At 44.8% G+C, this 24,485-nt stretch overlaps 1 protein-coding gene and 1 long non-coding RNA gene across 2 annotated transcripts in view; one reads left to right on the top strand and one right to left on the bottom strand.

The window, feature by feature from the left end:
- The window catches only part of ctif (CBP80/20-dependent translation initiation factor), a 210,761-nt gene that overhangs the window by 46,852 nt on the left and 139,424 nt on the right, over positions 1–24,485 (top strand). The gene's annotated exons all lie outside the window — the stretch shown is intronic.
- On the bottom strand, positions 17,173–18,643 carry LOC127906416 (uncharacterized). The gene is made up of 3 exons (XR_008061284.1): positions 18,221–18,643; positions 17,892–18,166; positions 17,173–17,674 (listed from the first exon to the last, which is right to left on the bottom strand). It is a non-coding gene; the product is annotated as an uncharacterized LOC127906416 (long non-coding RNA).

Below are 24,485 nucleotides of genomic sequence, written 5' to 3'. Positions count from 1 at the left end.
AGCCTGTTAATAGTAAGCCATTAGACTAGACTAGAGCCTGTTAATAATAAGCCATAAGACTAGAGCCTGTTAATAATAAGCCATTAGACTAGACTAGAGCCTGTTAATAGTAAGCCATTAGACTAGAGCCTGTTAATAATAAGCCATAAGACTAGACTAGAGCCTGTTAATAATAAGCCATAAGACTAGACTAGAGCCTGTTAACAATAAGCCATAAGACTAGACTAGAGCCTGTTAACAATAAGCCATAAGACTAGAGCCTAATTTTTCTCTTCGATGTTGAGTTTTTACAAGTGACCCTTTGGAAAGGAATCAGACAGATCCACAATAACTGCATGTTCTGTATAGAAATGTGGTATCCCTCTTGGAGAGACGAGGCAGTGGATTTCTGACTCATCATCCATCCAGCAGGCCTATTGGACGGACTGATTGGAGAAAGGTCATTGGCAGACTGTGTTTCAGAGCTTTGTATTCATGCTTCTCGAATAGAAGGATTCTTTCTGGTGTGTTGTAATGTGTATTTTACCACCGGTACTATTGGAAACGCACATCACATTTTCTCAGCCATCTCAAGTTCTGTGGTCAGCTGTTATGCACATGCCTGGGATTCTGAGTAAAATAACCTTGCTGTTTTTGCAAGCTGATGGCTGTTTTGCAAGACTGTCATATTGTTTTTGGTCTCTTGTGTTGGTCGGAGTCTGGTTTATATATCTGAGGCATTGTAATCCCACACTGCCCACTCACACTGACGTTCAAAATCGAATCAAATGTTATTTAACACATTCTTCATAAACAACAGTTATAGACAAACAGTGAAATGCACATTTACTGGCCCTTAACAACAAGAGATAAATATAGATAATAAAACAAGGAATAAATACACAGAGTAATGACTTGACTATATACACGGGGTATCAGTACCGAGTTGATGTGCAGGGGTACGAGGTCCTTGTGGTAGATATGTACAGTACCAGTCAAAAGTTTGGACAGGGTTTTTCTTTATTTGTACTATTTTCTAAATTGTAGAATAATAGTGAAGACATCAAAACTATGAAATAACATATGGGATCATGTAGTAACCAAAAAGTGTTGAACAGGTTCTACAAAATAGCCACCCTTTGCCTTGATGACAGCTTTCAACACTCTTGGAATTCTCTCAACCAGCTTCATGACGTTGTCACCTGGATTTACCAGCCCCAGAAATTGCAGCCCAAATAAATGCTTCACAGAAGTAAAGTTACAGACACATCTCAACATCAACTGTTCAGAAGAGACTGTGTGAATTAGGCCTTCATGGTCAAATTGCTGCAAAGAAACCACTACTTAAGGACACCGATAAGAAGAAGAGACTTGCTTGGGTCAAGAAACACGACCAATGCACATTAAACAGGGGAAATCTGTAATTTGGTCATTTGAGTCCAAATTTGAGATTGCATCAGATGACCTGGCCTCCACAAACACCCGACCTCAACCCAATTGAGATGGTTTTGAATTAGTTTGACCGCAGAGTGAAGGAAAAGCAGCCAACAAGTGCTCAGCATATGTGGGAACTACGTCAAGACTGTTGGAAAAGCATTCCAGTTGAAGCTGGTTGAGGGAGTGCCAAGTGTGCGAAGTTGTCAAGGCAAAGGGTGGCTACTTTGAAGAATCCCAAATATAAAATATATTTTGATTTGTTTTAACACTTTTTTGTTTGTAGTTACGACATGAGTCCATATGTGTTATTTCATAGTGTAATATCTTCTCTATTATTCTACAATGTAGAAAACAGTAAAAAAAACAACCCTGCAATAGTTTAGGTGTCAACTTTTGACTGGTTCTGTAAGTATAGATTATAGGGGTAAAGTGACTCGGTAACAGGATAGATCATAAACAGTAGCAGCAGTGTATGTGATGAGTCGGTGCAAAAGGGGGTCAATGCAGAGTGTTCAGGTAGCTATTTGGTAAACTATTTATCAGTCTTATGACTTGGGGGTAGAAGCTGTTCAGAGTTCTGTTGGTTCCAGACTTCGTGCATCAGTACCACTTGCCATGCGGTTGCAGAGAGAACAGTCTATGGCTTTGGTGGCTGGAGTCTTTGACAATATTTAGGGCCTTCCGCTGACACTGCCTGTTATAGAGGTCCTGGATGGCAGGGAGCTCAGACCCCGGTGATGTACTGGGCTGTACGTACTACCCTCTGTAGTGCCTTGCGGTTGGATGACAAGCAGTTTCCAAACCAGGTGGCGATGCAGCCAGTCAAGATGCTGTCAAATAGTGCAGCAGTATAAGGTTTTGTACTAGCGCGTGTGCACCCTCGCCTGGAGTTGATCCAGGGTTTGAACTTAGACCGAGGGAGAGAGCGGGTATTGGAGACCCTGCCTGGCCTTGGGTGGAAAGACATTCCACAGAGTTTCCTGTTTAGTTGGAGCTACGCTTCTCTTACCCCGTCAGCCTCCCCTCGCCTGCCTGCCTTCTGCGCTCCGGAATACCTCTCTTAATGAAATAATGTGAGCTGTGAGGTCCGAGAGGAAACCTGGCTTGGGTCCCAATCCCAAATGACACTCTATTCCCTACGTCATGCACTACGTTTGCCCAGAGCCCTATGGGGGGGCCCTGGTTAAAAGTAGTGCATTTTATAAGGAATAGGGTGCCATTTGGGATGCTGCCTTGGATGGATGTCTGTACTTAAGCATCAGTACCCTGTGTATCTCTCTGCTGCCTGTCTGTGTGGAGGATGCCAGTTGGCTAGCACCAGTTGGTTAGCACGGGCTGTTCACTTTAGTAATGTGTCAAATTAGTACGAGTTCCACATGTATTACACATCAAAGACTGGAAAAGGTTTTGAAATGGGCAAGGCAAGCAAACGGGTCATGTGACAGAAGAAATGATATGATCTAGGATCTCTGAGAAAAGCAACTAGTTGTAGCCAATATGAATGGCGTCTTGGCAGAGACTTGGCCCTTACCAATATGTCTTTCACATAGATTTCACCGTATGTTGTCTGTAAAAACAACTTTATGTTCCCTTTTCAAACAGCCACATCTTTACCCCTTTCTTGTCGGCATGTACCTTTTTATATTGCCGTTGATTTGGCAGCAACTGAGCAAGAGACATTCAACTTTGACCCTGTTGTGACCGTCATGGTAACCGGATGCAGCAAGCAATATTGTTCTAAATTCACACTACCTCGGTCCACGCTACCTCGTGGACTGTAGCTGTGCTGCAGCTTGGCAAATTGGTGCTGTGACATCGTTGTGGCAAAGGCAACATTTTATCTAGCGGCACATCAAGGAGCCAATAGTGGGTCTCCCAAAATTGCTTTTGCCAACACGGAGGACAGAATGCAATGCACTGCTTTAATTTCTTCACCTTAACAACAGTAAGTTAGCAGCTCACCATACTTGTAAATCATTTGCAAATAATGACCCTGTAATGTGTTAATTTTCCTCTTTATGGTGAATTACAGTTGGCTACAGTTGAAATTAAACATGTCAGCCGTGTTCTGGTTATTGTGTGAGCTGGCTAGATATTTCGCTAATAAACAAGCAACAAACACACGTTGTCTATATTTGCTTTTAGTTGCCTGGCTTGCTAGATGTACATATATTTTTTAAAATACAGCAGGAGGTGTGTGCATACCATCCACGGCTTCCTAGTATATTACTACATAATGTTCAGTCCCTGGACTATAAAGTAGAAGGGCTCAGGAGAGGATCTCCTTCCAGAGAGACATCAGGGATTGTAAGATACTCTGTTTCATGGAATCATGGTTCTCCTGGATATGCAGTGCATTTGGAAAGTATTCAGACCCCTTCCCCTTTACCACATCTTGTTACATCAGGTGTGCCCTACCTTCTTTGACGTCAGATCTACTTTTTCATTTGCCAGCCTGAAGAGATCTACCAGTCTTTAAATCTAAACCAACCAACAAAATGTATGAAACACAACACACCACTATGGAGTATGGACCTGCTGCTATGAGTACTATTTGATACCCACATATAATGTGAACCAATAACATGTTTTACACAAATAAGTGCAACTCATTTAATTTCCTACCCTTTTTTAGTGTGACTTTTGGCATTGGGTGGCGGCAAGCTGTTTTTCATAGTCACGGCTGAAGCAGCTTGTTGCAGGTCTCATGCAGGCCACAAGGTGGTCATCAGTCATAGTAGGTCTGTACTTGGACTTAATTATCTTCATGTGAGACAATGCAGACTCAGAGGAAGGTTGATCCACAAAGGGCTGATAAGTTGAGAGCACATCTTGTTATGTTGGGATTACTTCCCCTCTAGCAGTATCTCCCTGAACTCTTCCTTCATCTCAGTGGTTGCCCTGGATTTCAGCTGAATGTCATTTTGAAGAGTGAGAACTTCAGTTTCTGCTATAGTTGTGTCCATCTGAAAAAGTGATCACATTTTTGAAGCAATGACTTCCACATTTATGTCTGTGCCAAACAGAAGGCACATATAAGTGACAATCAGCTCAAGTGATGCAAAGTCAGTGAAACGACTGTCGAACTCCGATAAGATGCTCTGGACTTGCTCCACCTAACGTCCACTGTCAAGCTGTGCTGTAATCCTTGCCCTTGACGTTCAGGGTCTGAATACATGTGTTGAAAGAAGTGCAGGTCCTTACGTTGCAGCTTGTAGTTGGCATTTAAATGTGTTCACAGAGCTGATCATGTCGATGACATGTTGGCCTTTTCCTTGCAGCTCTACATTCAATTCGTTAAGCATGTAAGTTAGGTCAGCGAGAGAAGCTCAATCCAGGAGCCACTGTGTCCTGTAGCTGTGCATGTTTTGCATGTTTGGATACCTTGAGAAACCTCTTGATTTCAGGCAACAACTCATTGAATCTCCCTAAAAAATGTACCTAGACTCGGCCAACGCACATCCGTGTGCAGCAGCAGGTCTGTGTGCTCCGCTGTAGGCTTCTTGCTCGAATAGAACAAACAATCTTCATCACAGCATCCCATCACCTCTTTCATGTTTACCATCTTCCCGCACAAAGCTTGGTGATGAATTACGCAGTGATCACTAAGAAAGTCCAGGAAAGAATCATCCCGTTTGCACAATGCAACGAACCCACTAGTGCGGCCTACTGTAGCAGGTGCCCCATCGGTAGTCATGGAGACGGCTTACAAAAGGGAAGTTGGAATTTGTTAGCAAACTCCACGAAAGCTTGAAAAACATCTTCGACCCTTGTATGTCCTTTCAGTGGCGAAATGGCGAGTAGTTCCTCCTTTTGTACTCGTGTTGTCAAATACCGTTCTGATGAAAATGCATAACTGTGCCACATCTACCACATCTACCATATCTGTGTACTCGTCAAACCGGAGGGAATAACACTAGCAGTTGTCAATTCCCTTCTTACATTTACATTTAAGTCATTTAGCAGACGCTCTTATCCAGAGCGACTTACAAATTGGTGCATTCACCTTATGACATCCAGTGGAACAGCCACTTTACAATAGTGCATCTAGATCTTTTAAGGGGGGTGAGAAGGATTACTTTATCCTATCCTAGGTATTCCTTAAAGAGGTGGGGTTTCAGGTGTCTCCGGAAGGTGGTGATTGACTCCGCTGTCCTGGCGTTGTGAGGGAGTGTGTTCCACCATTGGGGAGCCAGAGCAGCGAACAGTTTTGACTGGGCTGAGTGGGAACTGTACTTCCTCAGTGGTAGGGAGGCGAGCAGGCCAGAGGTGGATGAACGCAGTGCCCTTTTTGGGTGTAGGGCCTGATCAGAGCCTGGAGGTACTGAGGTGCCGTTCCCCTCACAGCTCCGTAGGCAAGCACCATGGTCTTGTAGCGGATGCGAGCTTCAACTGGAAGCCAGTGGAGAGAGCGGAGGAGCGGGGGTGACGTGAGAGAACTTGGGAAGGTTGAACACCAGACGGGCTGCGGCGTTCTGGATGAGTTGTAGGGGTTTAATGGCACAGGCAGGGAGCCCAGCCAACAGCGAGTTGCAGTAATCCAGACGGGAGATGACAAGTGCCTGGATTAGGACCTGCGCCGCTTCCTGTGTGAGGCAGGGTCGTACTCTGCGGATGTTGTAGAGCATGAACCTACAGGAACGGGCCACCGCCTTGATGTTAGTTGAGAACGACAGGGTGTTGTCCAGGATCACGCCAAGGTTCTTAGCGCTCTGGGAGGAGGACACAATGGAGTTGTCAACCGTGATGGCGAGATCATGGAACGGGCAGTCCTTCCCCGGGAGGAAGAGCAGCTCCGTCTTGCCGAGGTTCAGCTTGAGGTGGTGATCCGTCATCCACACTGATATGTCTGCCAGACATGCAGAGATGCGATTCACCACCTGGTCATCAGAAGGAGGAAAGGAGAAGATTAATTGTGTGTCGTCTGCATAGCAATGATAGGAGAGACCATGTGAGGTTATGACAGAGCCAAGTGACTTGGTATATAGCGAGAATAGGAGAGGGCCTAGAACAGAGCCCTGGGGGACACCAGTGGTGAGAGCGCGTGGTGAGGAGACAGATTCTCGCCACGCCACCTGGTAGGAGCGACCTGTCAGGTAGGACGCAATCCAAGCGTGGGCCGCGCCGGAGATGCCCAACTCGGAGAGGGTGGGAGAGGAGGATCTGATGGTTCACAGTATCGAAGGCAGCCGATAGGTCTAGAAGGATGAGAGCAGAGGAGAGAGAGTTAGCTTTAGCGGTGCGGAGCGCCTCCGTGATACAGAGAAGAGCAGTCTCAGTTGAATGACTAGTCTTGAAACCTGACTGATTTGGATCAAGAAGGTCATTCTGAGAGAGATAGCGGGAGAGCTGGCCAAGGACGGCACGTTCAAGAGTTTTCAAGTCGTTCCGTTGAGTGTAATAGTTTCTACAGTGCTGCTATTCGGGGGCTAGCTGGCTAGCTAGCCGTGTTGATTACGTTACGTTGCGTTAAAAGAACGACAATAGCTGGCTAGCTAACCTAGAAAACCTATTCTTCAGTTGATCCTCGAGGTTCTCCGCTTATTCCCTCACATCTTCTTGTCACTGTATTTCTGGACAACTGAATGTCATTGATGGCAGCCATCATTTCAGTCTTATTCTTAAAATCCCCAAACAGCGAGTCTACAGCCTCATTAAGCGCTTCCTTGATCATCTCCCCATCTTTGAATGACTTTTTATGCTTAGCAAGAACGCGACTCACACGATAAGATGCTATGGTTGCCGCCTTCCCTTTGGTCACTGGCCGTGTTAAAATTGACTGCTGCTCTGCCCTTTGGTCACTGGCCGTGTTAAAATTGACTGCTGCTCTGCCCTTTGGTCACTGGCCTTGTGAAAATTGACTGCTGCTCTGCCCTTTGGTCACTGGCCTTGTGAATTTTTTTTTAGTTCTTGTACCTTCTTTGTAATTCAGTCTTCGCTGGAAAATCTCTTTCCTGGGTTTTGTGTGTGGTTTAAATGTTGGTCTATGTTACCTTTGGGATAGCGACGCTATTGTGGCAGATGAGTCACACGCTTTTTGAGTTCGACATGACGAATAAATAATCCTCCCATTCCTTATAGAAATGATACGTTTCCAGTTGTTTTGTATCCTCCCCTTCACTCATTGCTGCTGTCGACCACACAACTTAAAAATAATTTAAGAACGAATCTAGCTACAAAGTTAGTTAGCTAGCTGCCTGCCTGGCATCACCGCTACCTCGATTTGGAGTTGGCGGGCGGCATCTGACCGTGCTAACTAGGCATACATCACTAAGTGGGCAGGACGGGTCACATTTTATGTAAATCGCTGTGAATGGAGGACTGTCGAATATTAAAACAAAGAGATTATAGGTATTGATTTGTGTGGCTGAATTTTAGTAGACGTATAATCATCTTGCGATCGACTGGTTGGGCACCTCTGCGTTACAGCCTTATTCCAAAATGGATTAAGTAAATGTTTTCCCTCATCAAATCTAAACACAATACCCCATAATGACAAAAACAGGTTTTTAGAAAAATGTGCAATTGTATTAAACATTTAAAATCTACTTGAGGGGGGAAATATACGGCTGTGACGATGACCGAAAAGAATTCTCTCGGGAGGTAATGCGGTCGGCATTTGATTGTGAGGTGTTTTATGTCGGGTGAACAAAAGGGCTTGAGTTCCTGTAAATGTATAAAAAGTTACACCATGAGTAGTTAATCATGAAACTTATACCCCTCCCTTTCTTTTCCCCAGAGAGTTCTTTATTCCTGTCTGCGCGATGTACTGAGAACCCCACTGGCTATATGGACGGGGACAGTATAGTGCATTTGGAAATTATTCCGACCCCTTGACTTTTTCCACGTTTTGTTAGGTTACAGCCTTATTCTAAAATGAGTTTTTCCCCTTCTCAATCTACACACAATATTCCAAAATGACGGTTCAGAAATTGTTGCTAATTTAAAATAAATTAAAGTATTCAGACCCTTTACTCAGTACTTTGTTGAAGCACCTTTGGCAGCGATTACAGCCTTGAGTCTTCTTGGGTATGATGCTATTTATTTGGGGAGTTTCTCCCATTCTTCTCTGCAGATCCTCTCAAGATCTGTCAGATTGAATGGGGAGTGTCGCTGCACAGCTATTTTCAGGTCGCTCCAGAGATGTTCAATCGAGTTCAATTCTTTGCTCTGGCTGTGCCACTCAAGGACATTCTGAGACTTGTCCCGAAGCCACTCATGCAATGTCTTGGCTGTATGCTTAGGGTCATTGTCCTATTGGAAGGTGAACCTTCACCCCAGTCTGAGGTCCTGAACTCCCAGCAGGCTGTCATCTTCCTTTTACCGAGGAGTGGCTTCTGTCTGGAAATTCTACCATAACAGCCTGATTTGGTGGAGTGCTGCAGAGATGGTTGTCATTCTGGAAGGTTCTCCCATCTCCACAGAGGGACTCTGGAGCTCTGTCAGTGACCATCGGGTTCTTGGTCACCTCCCTGACCAATGCCCTCTCCCCCGATTTCTCAGTTTGGCCGGGCGGCCAGCTCTAGAAAGAGTCTAGGTGGTTCCAAACTTCTTCCATTTAAAAATGATGGAGGCCACTGTGTTATTGGACCTTCTATGCTGCAGACATGTTTTGGTTCCTTCCCCAGATCCTTGCTTTTCTGTAAACAGTTATGTTTTGGTTCCTTCCCCAGATCCTTGCTTTTCTGTAAACAGTAATGTTTTGGTTCCTTCCCCAGATCCTTGCTTTTCTGTAAACAGTAATGTTTTGGTTCCTTCCCCAGATCCTTGCTTTTCTGTAAACAGTTATGTTCTGGTTCCTTCCCCAGATCCTTGCTTTTCTGTAAACAGTAATGTTTTGGTTCCTTCCCCAGATCCTTGCTTTTCTGTAAACAGTAATGTTTTGGTTCCTTCCCCAGATCCTTGCTTTTCTGTAAACAGTAATGTTTTGGTTCCTTCCCCAGATCCTTGCTTTTCTGTAAACAGTTATGTTTTGGTTCCTTCCCCAGATCCTTGCTTTTCTGTAAACAGTAATGTTTTGGTTCCTTCCCCAGATCCTTGCTTTTCTGTAAACAGTTATGTTTTGGTTCCTTCCCCAGATCCTTGCTTTTCTGTAAACAGTAATGTTTTGGTTCCTTCCCCAGATCCTTGCTTTTCTGTAAACAGTTATGTGCCTTTTTCAAATCATGTCCAATCAATTCAATTTACCACAGGTGGACTCCAATCAAGTTGTAGAAACATCTCAAGGATGATCAATGTAAACAGGATGCACCTGAGCTCAATTTCATGTCTCATAGCAAAGGGTCTGAATACTTATGTAAATAAGGTATTTCAGTTTTATATTTTTGTATATATTTGCAAAAAATATCTAAAAACCTGTTTTCGCTTTGTCATTATAGGGTATTGTGTGTAGATTGCTGGGGGAGAAAAATATATTTGATCCATTTTAGAATAAGGCTGTAACGTAACAACATTGTGGAAAAAGTTGAGGGGTCCGAATACTTTCCTACTTTCCTTCGTATATATTTATACTCCGGTAGTCCGACATTGCTCGTCCTAATATTTATATATTTCTTAATTCTATTGTTGTGTAGTGTTACATATCACTGCACTGTTGGAGCTAGGAATACAGGCATTTCACTACACCTGCAATAGCATCTGCTAAATATGTGTATAAGACCATTAGATTTGATTTGAACTGGGAAGATAGTTCAAGGATGTGTCCTAAATGGCTGTTTAGTGCCCAGGTTAGAAGTAGTGCACTATTTGGGACATAGACTTAGTCTCAAAACACATAAATGTGTCAAAGGAAGTGACACGTGCTGTCGTAACAAGGCGTGTCTGATTCTGTGCCTTTTTGTAGCCCAAAGCCCTGAAAATCCTCCTCCAAGAGATGAAGAACTGGTTCATTTAACTTCCACTTGTTCTCTTGTGTTGTCATTACACGTGTCTGTCATTTTAAGAAGAGATTTATTGACCAGACTTCATTCTTGTGTTCAAAGATGGATATTACCAGTGTATTTTTCAGTGTTAGAATAGGTCATTATATGTCATTGGACTATAATAATTCAATGCAGACATACAGTACTGTCATTTCAAGAACATGTTTTATATAATGCACACATTCCCGCAGTCCCTTTTGTAAGTGATATAAAGGTCCCCCAAAGAGGAAAGTCTGCAAACAGAGATTACAAAATGTCTACCGCCTGAGGTGCAAGATGCAGCAAATGGAACATAGCTGCTTGGCAGGGTGAGCTGTCTTGGCTGCACACACACACACGCACACGCACACGCACACACGCACACGCACAGTGATATTAAAATAATTCCCAAAGGTCTGTTATCAGACGGCCCTGACTATGCTCTCTCTCTCTGCTCTCCTTCCTCCTCTCTCTCTGCTCTCCTTCCTCCTCTCTCTCTGCTCTCCTTCCTCCTCTCTCTCTGCTCTCCTTCCTCCTCTCTCTCCCCTGAAACTTTATAGGCCTGTTAAAATGAACAAAAGTTTAATTTAATGATATATATACACACACACACACATTTAAATGTATACCTGTATACATATGTATGTATGTGTGTGTAATACCTTAATTGGCCCAATTGTGTGTGTGTATGTATGTATATATATATATATATATATATATATATATATATATATATATATATATATATATATATATATATATATATTCAAAAAAATAAAGGGAACACTTAAACAACACAATGTAACTCCAAGTCAATCACACTTCTGTGAAATCAAACTGTCCACTTAGGAAGCAACACTAACAATACATTTCACATGCTGTTGTGCAAATGGAATAGACAACATGTGGAAATGATAGGCAATTAGCAAGACACCCCCAATAAAGGAGCGGTTCTGCAGATGGTGACCAAAGACCACTTCTCAGTTCCTATGTTTCCTGGCTGATGTTTTGGTCACTTTTGAATGCTGGCGGTGCTTTCACTCTAGTGGTAACATGAGACGGAGTCTACAACCCACACAAGTGGCTCAGGTAGTGCAGCTCATCCAGGATGGCACATCAATGCGAGCTGTGGCAAGAAGGTTTGCTGTGTCTGTCAGTGTAGTGTCCAGAGCATGGAGGCGCTACCAGGAGACAGGCCAGTACATCAGGAGACGTGGAGGAGGCCGTAGGAGGGCAACAACCCAGCAGCAGGACCGCTACCTCCGCCTTTGTGCAAGGAGGAGCAGGAGGAGCACTGCCAGAGCCCTGCAAAATGACCTCCAGCAGGCCACAAATGTGCATGTGTCTGCTCAAACGGTCAGAAACAGACTCCATGAGGGTGGTATGAGGGCCCGACGTCCACAGTTGGGGGTAGTGCTTACAGCCCAACACCGTGCAGGACTTTTGGCATTTGCCAGAGAACACCAAGATTGGCAAATTCGCCACTGGCGCCCTGTGCTCTTCACAGATGAAAGCAGGTTCACACTGAGCACGTGACAGACGTGACAGAGTCTGGAGACATCGTGGAGAACGTTCTGCTGCCTGCAACATCCTCCAGCATAACCGGTTTGGCGGTGGGTCAGTCATGGTGTGGGTGCATTTCTTTGGGGGTCCGCACAGCCCTCCATGTGCTCACCAGAGGTAGCCTGACTGCCATTAGGTACCGAGATGAGATCCTCAGACCCCTTGTGAGACCATATGCTGGTACGGTTGGCCCTGGGTTCCTCCTAATGCAAGACAATGCTAGACCTCATGTGGCTGGAGTGTGTCAGCAGTTCCTGCAAGAGGAAGGCATTGATGCTATGGACTGGCCTGCCCGTTCCCCAGACCTGAATCCAATTGAGCACATCTGGGACATCATGTCTCGCTCCATCCACCAACGCCACGTTGCACCACAGACTGTCCAGGAGTTGGCGGATGCCTTAGTCCAGGTCTGGGAGGAGATCCCTCAGGAGACCATCCGCCACCTCATCAGGAGCATGCCCAGGCGTTGTAGGGAGGTCAAACAGGCACGTGGAGGCCACACACACTACTGAGCCTCATTTTGACTTGTTTTAAGGACATTACATCAAAGTTGGATCAGCCTGTAGTGTGGTTTTCCACTTTCATTTTGAGTGTGACTCCAAATCCAGACCTCCATGGGTTGATAAATTTGATTTCCATTAATAATTTTTGTGTGAATTTGTTGTCAGCACATTCAACAATGTAAAGAAAAAAGTATTTAATAAGAATATTTAATTCATTCAGATCTAGGATGTGTTATTTTAATGTTCCCTTAATTTTTTTGAGCAGTGTATATATTTACAATACCTTTATTGGCCCAATAGTGTGTGTGTGTGTGTGTGTGTATTTATAATACCTTTATTGGCCCATTAGTGTGTGTGTGTGTATATACACACACACACTAATGGGCCAATAAATATATATTGGTTTCTTAAAAGGAACCATGTTTTCTTTCTTAATATATAAAATCCTGCCCCCCCATTCCAAATTCTCATGTGCCAGACGGTCGTAATCAGTGCCAGTTTTCCTCAATAACAATTAAGAGTGTTATTTGTGTTGAAGAAAACATGGTCCCTTTTAAGAAACCAAATAATAAAAAGAAATCACCTCTTTCCCTTCCTGCCCAGAGAGGATGGCATCTCTGTCACATGTTTCACCTTGAGCTGACTGGAGACGGCAGACAGAAACAGTGATTTTGTGTTGCCCTACATTGAGCGTTTTGTGTCTCTGCTTAATGTATTGCTTTTGGACAGAGACTTAACAAATATCAATAAGCAGAGAGGGAACAATGGAGTTGTGGGCTTTGTGAATGAATCTTAATCGAGCAGGATCATTACACAGTGAGGGTTAAGAGGTCGTCGGGATCTGGAATTCCTCTCCGCCTCTGTGTCGCCCTGCCAACCCCACATTGTGACCTGGCCATGGAGCATCACGATCATGTGCAGAGAGTAGAGATGTGACCGAAACAGAACAGGCATTGTGACGCGTGTCCCTCTCAGCTCAACCCAGTGTAGGGAGGTCTGAATTTCAGAACTTTTCTGCCTGCTATTTCTGATGGGGGATTGGCTATTGTAGGAATTCAGAATTATTTTGTCATGTGTGTATGACATGCTCTGTCCCTATCCAAACACCAGCAGCATACCACGCTGCTTCCCACTGCTGGCTTGCTTCTGAAGCTAAGCAGGGTTGGTCCTTGTTGGTCCCTGGATGGGAGACCAGATGCTGCTGGAAGTGGTGTTGGAGAGCCAGTAGGAGACACCTTTTCCTCTGGTCTAAAAAATATTTCTAAATTCCCCAGGGCAGTAATTGGGGACATTGCCCTGTGTAGAGTGTTGTCTTTCCAATGTTGCGTTAAAAGGGTTTCCTGACTCTGTGGTCACTAAAGATCCCATGCCACTTATTGTAAGAGTAGGGGTGTTAACACTGGTGTCCTGGCTAAATTCCCAATCTGGCCCTCATACCATCATGGTCACATAATCATCCCCAGCTTCCAATTGACTCACTCATCCCCCTTCCTCTCCCTTGTAACTATTCCCCAGGTCGTTGCTGTAAATGAGAATGTGTTCTCAGTCAACTTCCCTGGTAAAATACATATAGATGTGTGTATATATATATTATAACAATATATATTATAACAGGCTTTCTTGCTCTCAATGACTTATGACTTCTCTTTCCTTGGCCTAGCTGGGGGAGATGTGCTGAGCCATACTCTGATCAGTCTGGCCCTTTCTACCTGTTAGTCTGCCCCCCCCCCCTGTCTATCTACAGTTTGCTGCCTGAGTCTGCTGCCTGAGTCTGGCTTTGCTCCTCTGCTCACGTAACACAAGGTTATACTATGAGAGAGACCATACTACAGTGTTTCTTATCAAGTCGCTGGGTTGCTAGAGTTCACTAAAGACGTGGGTCTTTCTATGTAGTACACATGATATTGTCATAGCGAACTTGATCCTCAACTGATTTTTATCAGCTATACCCTGTCTGTCGCTACCTGAGCAGTTCTGCATGGAAGAGAGGGACAAAATTCCTCCACAGAGACGTCAGACTGATCAACAACTAACAGGAAGAGTTTGGTTGGAGTCGTTGTAGCTTAAGGAGTCACAACCAGTTATTGACTGTAAAGGGGGAATTACTTTTCACACAGGGGAATTTGGTGTTGCATAACTTTGTTAATTAAAGAAATTAAGTATTTGTTTCCTTTATCTAATATTAGGTTTTGGTTGAAGATCTGATAACATTCAGTATCAAAAAAGGGGGAAAATACTTTTTCACAACACTTTGTTACTGTTTTCCTATAGGCTTTATGTTCCTATAGGCTTTATGTTACCATGTTCCTATAGGCTTTATGTTACCATGTTCCTATAGGCTTTATGTTACCATGTTCCTATAGGCTTTATGTTCCTATAGGCTTTATGTTCCTATAGGCTTTATGTTCCTATAGGCTTTATGTTCCTATAGGCTTTATGTTCCTATAGGCTTTATGTTACTATGTTCCTATAGGCTTTATGTTACCATGTTCCTATAGGCTTTATGTTACCATGTTCCTATAGGCTTTATGTTCCTATAGGCTTTATGTTCCTATAGGCTTTATGTTACTATGTTCCTATAGGCTTTATGTTACCATGTTCCTATAGGCTTTATGTTACCATGTTCCTATAGGCTTTATGTTACCATGTTCCTATAGGCTGTATGTTACCATGTTCCTATAGGCTGTATGTTAACATGTTCCTATAGGCTTTATGTTACCATGTTCCTATAGGCTTTATGTTACGGTTTTCCTATCAAGTCTGGTCTGAATGAGGCTGGAGAGAAACCTTACGTTTCTCATCAAATGTTTATTTCTTTATTTTTATCTGCACCGATGACAAGTTTTGAAAAATGCTATTCCAGCAAAAAATACTGCCGTCTGCTGAGTCTGAAAGCTGCTCAGGGAGATAACGTCTATCTATAAACAAAATACTGCCGTCTGAAAGCTGCTCAAGGAGATAACGTCTATCTATAAACAAAATACTGCCGTCTGAAAGCTGTTCAGGGAGATAACGTCTAGCTATAAACAAAATACTGCCGTCTGAAAGCTGCTCAGGAGATGACGTCTATCTATAAACAAAATACTGCCGTCTGCTGAGTCTGAAAGCTGCTCAGGGAGATAACGTCTATCGATGAACAAAATACTGCCGTCTGAAAGCTGATCAAGGAGATAACGTCTATCTATAAACAAAATACTGCCGTCTGCTGAGTCTGAAAGCTGCTCAGGGAGATAACGTCTATCTATAAACAAAATACTGCCGTCTGCTGAGTCTGAAAGCTGCTCAGGCAGATAACGTCTATCTATAAACAAAATACTGCCGTCTGCTGAGTCTGAAAGCTGCCCAGGGAGATAACGTCTATCTATAAACAAAATACTGCCGTCTGCTGAGTCTGAAAGCTGCCCAGGGAGATAATGTCTATCTATAAACAAAATACTGCCGTCTGAAAGCTGCTCAAGGAGATAGACGTTATCTATAAACAAAATACTGCCGTCTGCTGAGTCTGAAAGCTGCTCAGGAGATAATGTCTATCTATAAACAAAATACTGCCGTCTGAAAGCTGCTCAAGGAGATAGACGTTATCTATAAACAAAATACTGCCGCCTGAAAGCTGCTCAAGGAGATAACGTCTATCTATAAACAAAATACTGCCGTCTGAAAGCTGTTCAGGGAGATAACGTCTAGCTATAAACAAAATACTGCCGTCTGCTGAGTCTGAAAGCTGCCCAGGGAGATAACGTCTATCTTTTAACAAAATACTGCCGTCTGCTGAGTCTGAAAGCTGCTCAGCTAGATAACGTCTATCTATAAACAAAATACTGCCGTCTGAAAGCTGCTCAAGGAGATAACGTCTATCTATAAACAAAATACTGCCGTCTGCTGAGTCTGAAAGCTGCTCAGGGAGATAACGTCTATCTATAAACAAAATACTGCCGTCTGAAAGCTGCTCAAGGAGATAGACGTTATCTATAAACAAAATACTGCCGTCTGCTGAGTCTGAAAGCTGTTCAGGGAGATAACGTCTATCTATAAACAAAATACTGCCGTCTGCTGAGTCTGAAAGCTGCCCAGGGAGATAACGTCTATCTATAAACAAAATACTGCCGTCTGAAAGCTGCTCAAGGAGATAGACGTTATCTATAAACAAAATACTGCCGCCTGAAAGCTGCTCAGGGAGATAACGTCTATCGAAAAAAAAACAAAATACTGCCGTCTGCTGAGTCTGAAAGCTGCTCAGGCAGATTTTTATTTATTTTACCTTTATTTAACCAGGCAAGTCAGTTAAGAACATATTCTTATTTTCAATGACGGCCTGGTGGGTTAGTGTTCAGGGGCAGAACGACAGCTCGGGGTTTGAACTCGCAACCTTCCGGTTACTAGTCCAACGCTCTAACCACTAGGCTACGCTGCCGCCCCAGATAACGTCTATCTATAAACAAAATACTGCCGTCTGAGTTGGAATATTTTCTTCTATTTCCTAAAACTCTTACATTATGATGGAAAGAGGCACAACAGATTCTCATGCAAACCCCAAATCTAACATTTGTCTAAATATTGACATTTTTTCCCTCTAGCTTTGATGACTAAGTATACTGGAGTTGAGACAGTCACCTGGTAACCATCTGGAAGCTGGATTACAGCTAATGATATCCTATAGGAAAACAACAGTAGCTAAACATGCAACTCTGCCCCTTGTTCTCCCTCCCTCCCTCCCTCCCTCCCTCCCTCCTTTGAGTCCCTGGCTCAGAGCGTTCTCTGGAGTTGCCCACTTAAATCCTGAATAAAGCAGACTTATTGGGAATGGACATTTGGCACTGATCAATGTTTATTTCCCATCGAAGCAAACTACACTGGTATCTCCTCTGCTTGCCCACCATTATGTCTTGGTGTATGCCTCTTCAACTGACCTGGAATCAGGGACATTGATTGGATGGCCATGTTGTGTTGGCCTCTTCAACTGACCTGGAATCAGGGACATTGATTGGATGGCCATGTTGTGTTGGCCTCTTCAACTGACCTGGAATCAGGGACATTGATTGGATGGCCATGTTGTGTTGGCCTCTTCAACTGACCTGGAATCAGGGACATTGATTGGATGGCCATGTTGTGTTGGCCTCTTCAACTGACCTGGAATCAGGGACATTGATTGGATGGCCATGTTGTGTTGGCCTCTTCAACTGACCTGGAATCAGGGACATTGATTGGATGGCCATGTTGTGTTGGCCTCTTCAACTGACCTGGAATCAGGGACATTGATTGGATGGCCATGTTGTGTTGGCCTCTTCAACTGACCTGGAATCAGGGACATTGATTGATGGCCATGTTGTGTTGGCCTCTTCAACTGACCTGGAATCAGGGACATTGATTGATGGCCATGTTGTGTTGGCCTCTTCAACTGACCTGGAATCAGGGACATTGATTGGATGGCCATGTTGTGTTGGCCTCTTCAACTGACCTGGAATCAGGGACATTGATTGATGGCCATGTTGTGTTGGCCTCTTCAACTGACCTGGAATCAGGGACATTGATTGGATGGCCATGTTGTGTTGGCCTCTTCAACTGACCTGGAATCAGGGACATTGATTGGATGGCCATGTTGTGTTGGCCTCTTCAACTGACCTGGAATCAGGGACATTGATTGGATGGCCATGTTGTGTTGGCCTCTTCAACTGACCTGGAATCAGGGACATTGATTGGATGGCCATGTTGTGTTGGCCTCTTCAACTGACCTGGAATCAGGGACATTGATTGGATGGCCATGTTGTGTTGGCCTCTTCAACTGACCTGGAATCAGGGACATTGATTGATGGCCATGTTGTGTTGGCCTCTTCAACTGACCTGGAATCAGGGACATTGATTGGATGGCCATGTTGTGTTGGCCTCTTCAACTGACCTGGAATCAGGGACATTGATTGGATGGCCATGTTGTGTTGGCCTCTTCAACTGACCTGGAATCAGGGACATTGATTGGATGGCCATGTTGTGTTGGCCTCTTCAACTGACCTGGAATCAGGGACATTGATTGGATGGCCATGTTGTGTTGGCCTCTTCAACTGACCTGGAATCAGGGACATTGATTGGATGGCCATGTTGTGTTGGCTGTCTGGTAGTCTCTTCATACAGCCGCTGTGTAGACCCATGAGTTTGGGTGAGGAAGACGATCTCTCTGAGTGTCCCTTTATCTCGCCCACCCCAGCATGGTGGAGCTCTCTTCCCCTTTCCGCTGTCCTCAAGGCAGAGCTCTCTTCTCCTCTCAGTCAGTCCCCAGGGCAGAGCTCTCTTCTCCTCTGTCAGTCCTCAGGGCAGAGCTCTCTTCCCCTCTCCTCTCTCCAACTCTCAGTCCCCAGGGCAGAGCTCTCTTCCCCTCTCCTCTCTCTTCCTCTCGGTCCTCAGGGCAGAGCTCTCGGTCCTCAGGGCAGAGCTCTCTTCCTCTCTCCTCCTCTCAGTCCCCAGGGCAGAGCTCTCTTCCTCAGTCCCCAGGGCAGAGCTCTCTTCCTCTCTCCTCCTCAGTCCCCAGGGCAGAGCTCTCTTCCTCTCTCCTCCTCAGTCCCAGGGCAGAGCTCTCTTCCTCTCTCCTCCTCAGTCCCAGGGCAGAGCTCTCTTCCTCTCTCCTCCTCCTCAGTCCTCAGGGCAGAGCTCTCTTCCTCCTCTCCTCCTCAGTCCTCAGGGCAGAGCTCTCTTCCCTCTCTCCTCTCAGGCCCCAGGGCAGAGCTCTCTTCCTCTCTCCTCTCAGGCCCCAGGGCAGAGCTCTCTTCCTCTCTCCTCCTAAGTACTCAGGGCAGAGCTCTCTTCCCTCTCCTCCTCCTCAGTCCCCAGGGCAGAGCTCTCTTCCTCTATCCTCCTCCTCAGTCCCCAGGGCAGAGCTCTCTTCCTCTATCCTCCTCCTCAGTCACCAGGGCAGAGCTCTCTTCCTCTCTCCTCTCTCCTCCTCTCAGTCCCCAGGGCAGAGCTCTCTTCCTCTATCCTCCTCCTCAGTCACCAGGGCAGAGCTCTCTTCCTCTCTCCTCTCTCCTCCTCTCAGTCCGCAGGGCAGAGCTCTCTTCCCTTCTCCTCCCTCCACACACATGTATCCAATCAGACTCCACCAATCTGACTTGTGATCATTGCCCTTGCTAGTTTGATTGTATTGACATTCCCAGCCTTAGTTACAGTTTGTGTTAAAAATATTGAGTAATTTAAAGTGAAACAGTGCATCCGGAATGTGTGGAGGCAGTAAACAATGTACCAGTAGCTGTAGCTGTGATCTACAACCTGATAGCAATATCTTTTGGACTACCAAGACATGTATTGGTGAATTATATTAATCATGCATTGAACTGCATCCATCTATTCTGCCAACAATGCCTTAGTGTACGTCATGGAACGCTGAGTCAAGTAGAAAATATTTTTAAAACCTCTTATAAAGTTGGTTTTGTAACATAAACGGGGAATTTGAATTTGATATTGACTACTAATTAAAACGCTGAAAGTTCCACTTTTATAGTTCAAACCTCCCAGACAGACTGTTTTACTAAATGTGTAACTTCAAGTAGTGTGATGGTGTTTCAGTGCAGGTGAACGGCTCAGTGCTCTGTGTGTCTCTCTGTTACGCCAAGTATAATCCCTGTGTTTCTGGGGGCTGTGGGGCTTCATACACAATACACACTCTCTCTCTCTCTCTGTCTTGCTCTTTCCAACTCTCTCTCTCTCTCGCTCTGTCTCTTTCTGTCTTGCTCTTTCTAACTCTCTCTCTCTCGCTCTCTCTTTCTGTCTTGCTCTGTCCATCTCTCTCTCGCTCTCTCTTTCTGTCTTGCTCTGTCCAACTCTCTCTCTCTCTGTCTCTTTCTGTCTTGCTCTGTCCAACTCTCTCTCTCTCTCGCTCTGTCTCTTTCTGTCTTGCTCTGTCCAACTCTCTCTCTCTCTCTCTCGCTCTCTCTCTTTCTGTCTTGCTCTGTCCAACTCTCTCTCTCTCTTGCTCTCTCTTTCTGTCTTGCTCTGTCCAACTCTCTCTCTCTCTCTTGCTCTCTCTTTCTCTTTCTGTCTTGCTCTGTCCATCTCTCTCTCTCTCTCTTTCTGTCTTGCTCTGTCCAACTCTCTCTCTCTCTCTCTCTCTCTCTCTTGCTCTGTCTCTTTCTCTTTCTGTCTTGCTCTGTCCAACTCTCTCTCTCGCTCTCTTGCTCTGTCTCTTTCTCTTTCTGTCTTGCTCTGTCCAACTCTCTCTCTCTTGCTCTGTCTCTTTCTCTTTCTGTCTTGCTCTGTCCAACTCTCTCTCTCTCTCTTTCTGTCTTGTTCTGTCCAACTCTCTCTCTCTTGTGCTCTGTCTCTTTCTGTCTTGCTCTGTCCAACTCTCTCGCGCTCTGTCTCTTTCTGTCTTGCTCTGTCCAACTCTCTCGCTCTGTCTCTTTCTGTCTTGCTCTGTCAACTCTCTCTCTCGCTCTGTCTCTTTCTGTCTTGCTCTGTCCAACTCTCTCTCTCTGCTGGCCCAGGGGACTCTGGGAGGGAAGGAACCCAAGTCTGTTCAATTCAGATCCAGGTCATTCAGAAAAGAAATGGAACTTTCCAGATCTCCGAGCCCAGACTCTCTGGAAAGTTTCACTTCTTTCTGAATGGTTCTGAACTGAACAGACCTGGGTTCAAATACGAATTGAAGTCATTTCAAACCCTTTAGCTGTGCTTGATTGAGCAATGAAACTAATCATCTGAAAAGTGTAAACCCTCATCTGTCACTATAAAGCAAACAGTAAAAGGATTTGTGTAGATGAAGGGGTTGAGACGGGTTGAGACATGGATTGTGTATCTGTACCATTCAGAGGGTAAATGGGCAAGACCAAATATTTAAGTTCCTTTCCACAGGGTATGGTAGTAGGTGCCAGGCGCAACGGTTTGGGTCAAGAAATGCAATGCTGCTGGGTTTTCCACACTCAAAACAGTTTCCCGTGTCTTAACCTCCACCACCCAAAGGACATCCAGCCAACTTGGAGTCAACATGGGGACAGTATCCCGTGGAACGCTTTCGACTCAAGCATCCATGTCCCAATGAGTTGAGGCTGTTCTGAGGGCCAACGGGATGAAACTCAATATTACATGTTTTGTATTGAATTGTGTTACTGGTGACAAGCATCAGCATCACACTTGTGTGACTGTAAAGCCTACGAGTATTGGGTGTGTTCACATGACTCTTCTCCCTCGCTCTCTCTCTCTCTCTCTCTCTCTCTCTCTCTCTCTCTCTCTCATTGGTGACTGGAGCTGTCAGTCAAAGTGATGCAGAATCTGAAAGAACACTGTGATGGAAAACATCTGACGTGGTTCTGCTCGACCCTGGCTGGCTCCTCTGCGCTGCGGCTCCTCTGGCGCTGCGGCTCCTCTGGCGCTGCGGCTCCTCTGCGCTGCGGCTCCTCTGGCGCTGCGGCCCTCTGGCGCTGCGGCACGCCCTGATTTCTGATGACTGAAGTGTGGGACTGAGGGCGTCCGCCTGCCCCAGCAGAGTGGGGGATTAAAGTGTCTGTAGTAGAGGTCGACCGATTTATGATTTTTCAACGCAGATACCGATTATTGGAGGACCAAAAAGCAGATATCGATTAATCGGTAATTTAAATAAAATAAAAAGTAACTTATTTGTAATAATGACAATTACAACAATACTGAATGAACACTTATTTTAACTTGATATAATACATCAATAAAATCAATTTAGCCTCAAATAAATAATGAAACATGTTCAATTTGGTTTAAATAATGCAAAAACAAAGTGTTGGAGAAAAAGTAAAAGTGCAATATGTGCTATGTAAGAAAGCTAACGTTTAAGTTCCTTGCTCAGAACATGAGAACATATGAAAGCTGGTGGTTCCTTTTAACATGAGTCTTCAATATTCCCAGGTAAGAAGTTTTAGGTTGTAGTTATTATAGGAATTATAGGACTATTTCCCTCTATACCATTTGTATTTCAATAACCTTTGACAATTGGATGTTCTTATAGGCACTTTAGTATTGCCAGTGTAACAGTATAGCTTCCGTCCTCTACTCGCTCCTCCTGGGCTCAACCAGAAACACAACGATAACAGCCACCATCGAAGCAGCGTTATCCATGCAGAGCAACGGGAACAACTACTCAAAGGCTCAGAGGGAGTGACGGTTGAAATGCTATTAGCGCGCGCTAACTAGCTAGCTATTTCACTTCGGTTACACCAGCCTCATCTCGGGAATTGATAGGCTTGGAGTCATAAACAGTGCAATGCTTGACGCACAACGAAGAGCTGCTGGCAAAACTCACAAAAGTCCTGTTTGAATTCATGTTTACGCGCCTGCTTCTGCCTACCACCGCTCAGTCAAATACTTAGATACTTGTATGCTCAGTCAGATTATATGCAATGCAGGACACGCTAGATAATATCTAGTAAAATCATCAACCATGTGTAGTTAACTAGTGATTCTGATTGATTGTTTTATAAGATAAGTTTAATGCTAGCTAGCAACTTACCTTGGCTTACTTGTGGAGTGCAACGGAGAGCGAGGCAGGTTGTTATTGCGTTGGACTGTAAGGTTGCAAGATTGGATCCCCTGAGCCTGTGGTCACACTGCAGAGAGAGCCTGTGGTCACACTGCAGAGAGAGCCTGTGGTCACACTGCAGAGAGAGCCTGTAGTCACACTGCAGAGAGAGCCTGTGGTCACACTACAGAGAGAGCCTGTGGTCACACACACTACCACTGCAGAGAGAGCCTGTAGTCACACTGCAGAGAGAGCCTGTAGTCACACTGCAGAGAGCCTGTAGTCACACTACAGAGAGAGCCTGTGGTCACACACACTACCACTGCAGAGCCTGTGGTCACACTTTTTTTATTTTTTTATTTCACCTTTATTTAACCAGGTAGGCTAGTTGAGAACCCCTTTATTTAACCAGGTAGGCTAGTTGAGAACCCCTTTATTTAACCAGGTAGGCTAGTTGAGAACAAGTTCTCATTTGCAACTGCGACCTGGCCAAGATAAACACATAGCAGTGTGAACAGACAACACAGAGTTACATGGAGTAAACAATTAACAAGTCAATAACACAGTAGGAAAAAAAGGGGAGTCTATATACATTGTGTGCAAAAGGCATGAGGTAGGCAAATAATTACAATTTTGCAGATTAACACTGGAGTGATAAATGATCAGATGGTCATGTACAGGTAGAGATATTGGTGTGCAAAAGAGCAGAAAAGTAAATAAATAAAAACAGTGTGGGGATGAGGTAGGTGAAAATGGGTGGGCTATTTACCAATAGACTATGTACAGTTGCAGCGATCGGTTGGCTGCTCAGATAGCAGATGTTTGAAGTTGGTGAGGGAGATAAAGTCTCCAACTTCAGCGATTTTGCAATTCGTTCCAGTCACAGGCAGCAGAGTACTGGAATGAAAGGCGGCCAAATGAGGTGTTGGCTTTAGGGATGATCAGTGAGATACACCTGCTGGAGCGCGTGCTACGGATGGGTGTTGCCATCGTGACCAGTGAACTGAGATAAGGCGGAGCTTTACCTAGCATGGACTTGTAGATGACCTGGAGCCAGTGGGTCTGGCGGCGAATATGTAGCGAGGGCCAGCCAACTAGAGCATACAAGTCGCAGTGGTGGGTGGTATAAGGTGCTTTAGTCACAAAACGGATGGCACTGTGATAAACTGCATCCAGTTTGCTGAGTAGAGGGTTGGAAGCAATTTTGTAGATGACATCGCCAAAGTCGAGGATCGGTAGGATAGTCAGTTTTACTAGGGTGAGTTTGGCGGCGTGAGTGAAGGAGGCTTTGTTGCGGAATAGAAAGCCGACTCTTGATTTGGTTTTTCGATTGGAGATGTTTGATATGAGTCTGGAAGGAGAGTTTACAGTCTAGCCAGACACCTAGGTACTTATAGATGTCCACATATTCAAGGTCGGAACCATCCAGTTGTGGTCACACTGCAGAGAGAGCCTGTGGTCACACTGCAGAGAGAGCCTGTGGTCACTGCAGAGGCCTGTGGTCACACTGCAGAGAGCCTGTGGTCACACTGCAGAGAGCATGTGGTCACACACAGTACCACTGCAGAGAGAGCCTGTAGTCACACTGCAGAGAGAGCCTGTGGTCACACACAGTAACACTGCAGAGAGAGCCTGTAG

The sequence above is a fragment of the Oncorhynchus keta genome, chromosome 12 (genome assembly GCF_023373465.1).
Source record: "Oncorhynchus keta strain PuntledgeMale-10-30-2019 chromosome 12, Oket_V2, whole genome shotgun sequence".
Lineage (NCBI taxonomy): Eukaryota > Metazoa > Chordata > Actinopteri > Salmoniformes > Salmonidae > Oncorhynchus > Oncorhynchus keta.
The sequence above is the reverse complement of the archived record's forward strand: the minus strand, read 5'-3'. Positions and strand labels throughout refer to the sequence as shown.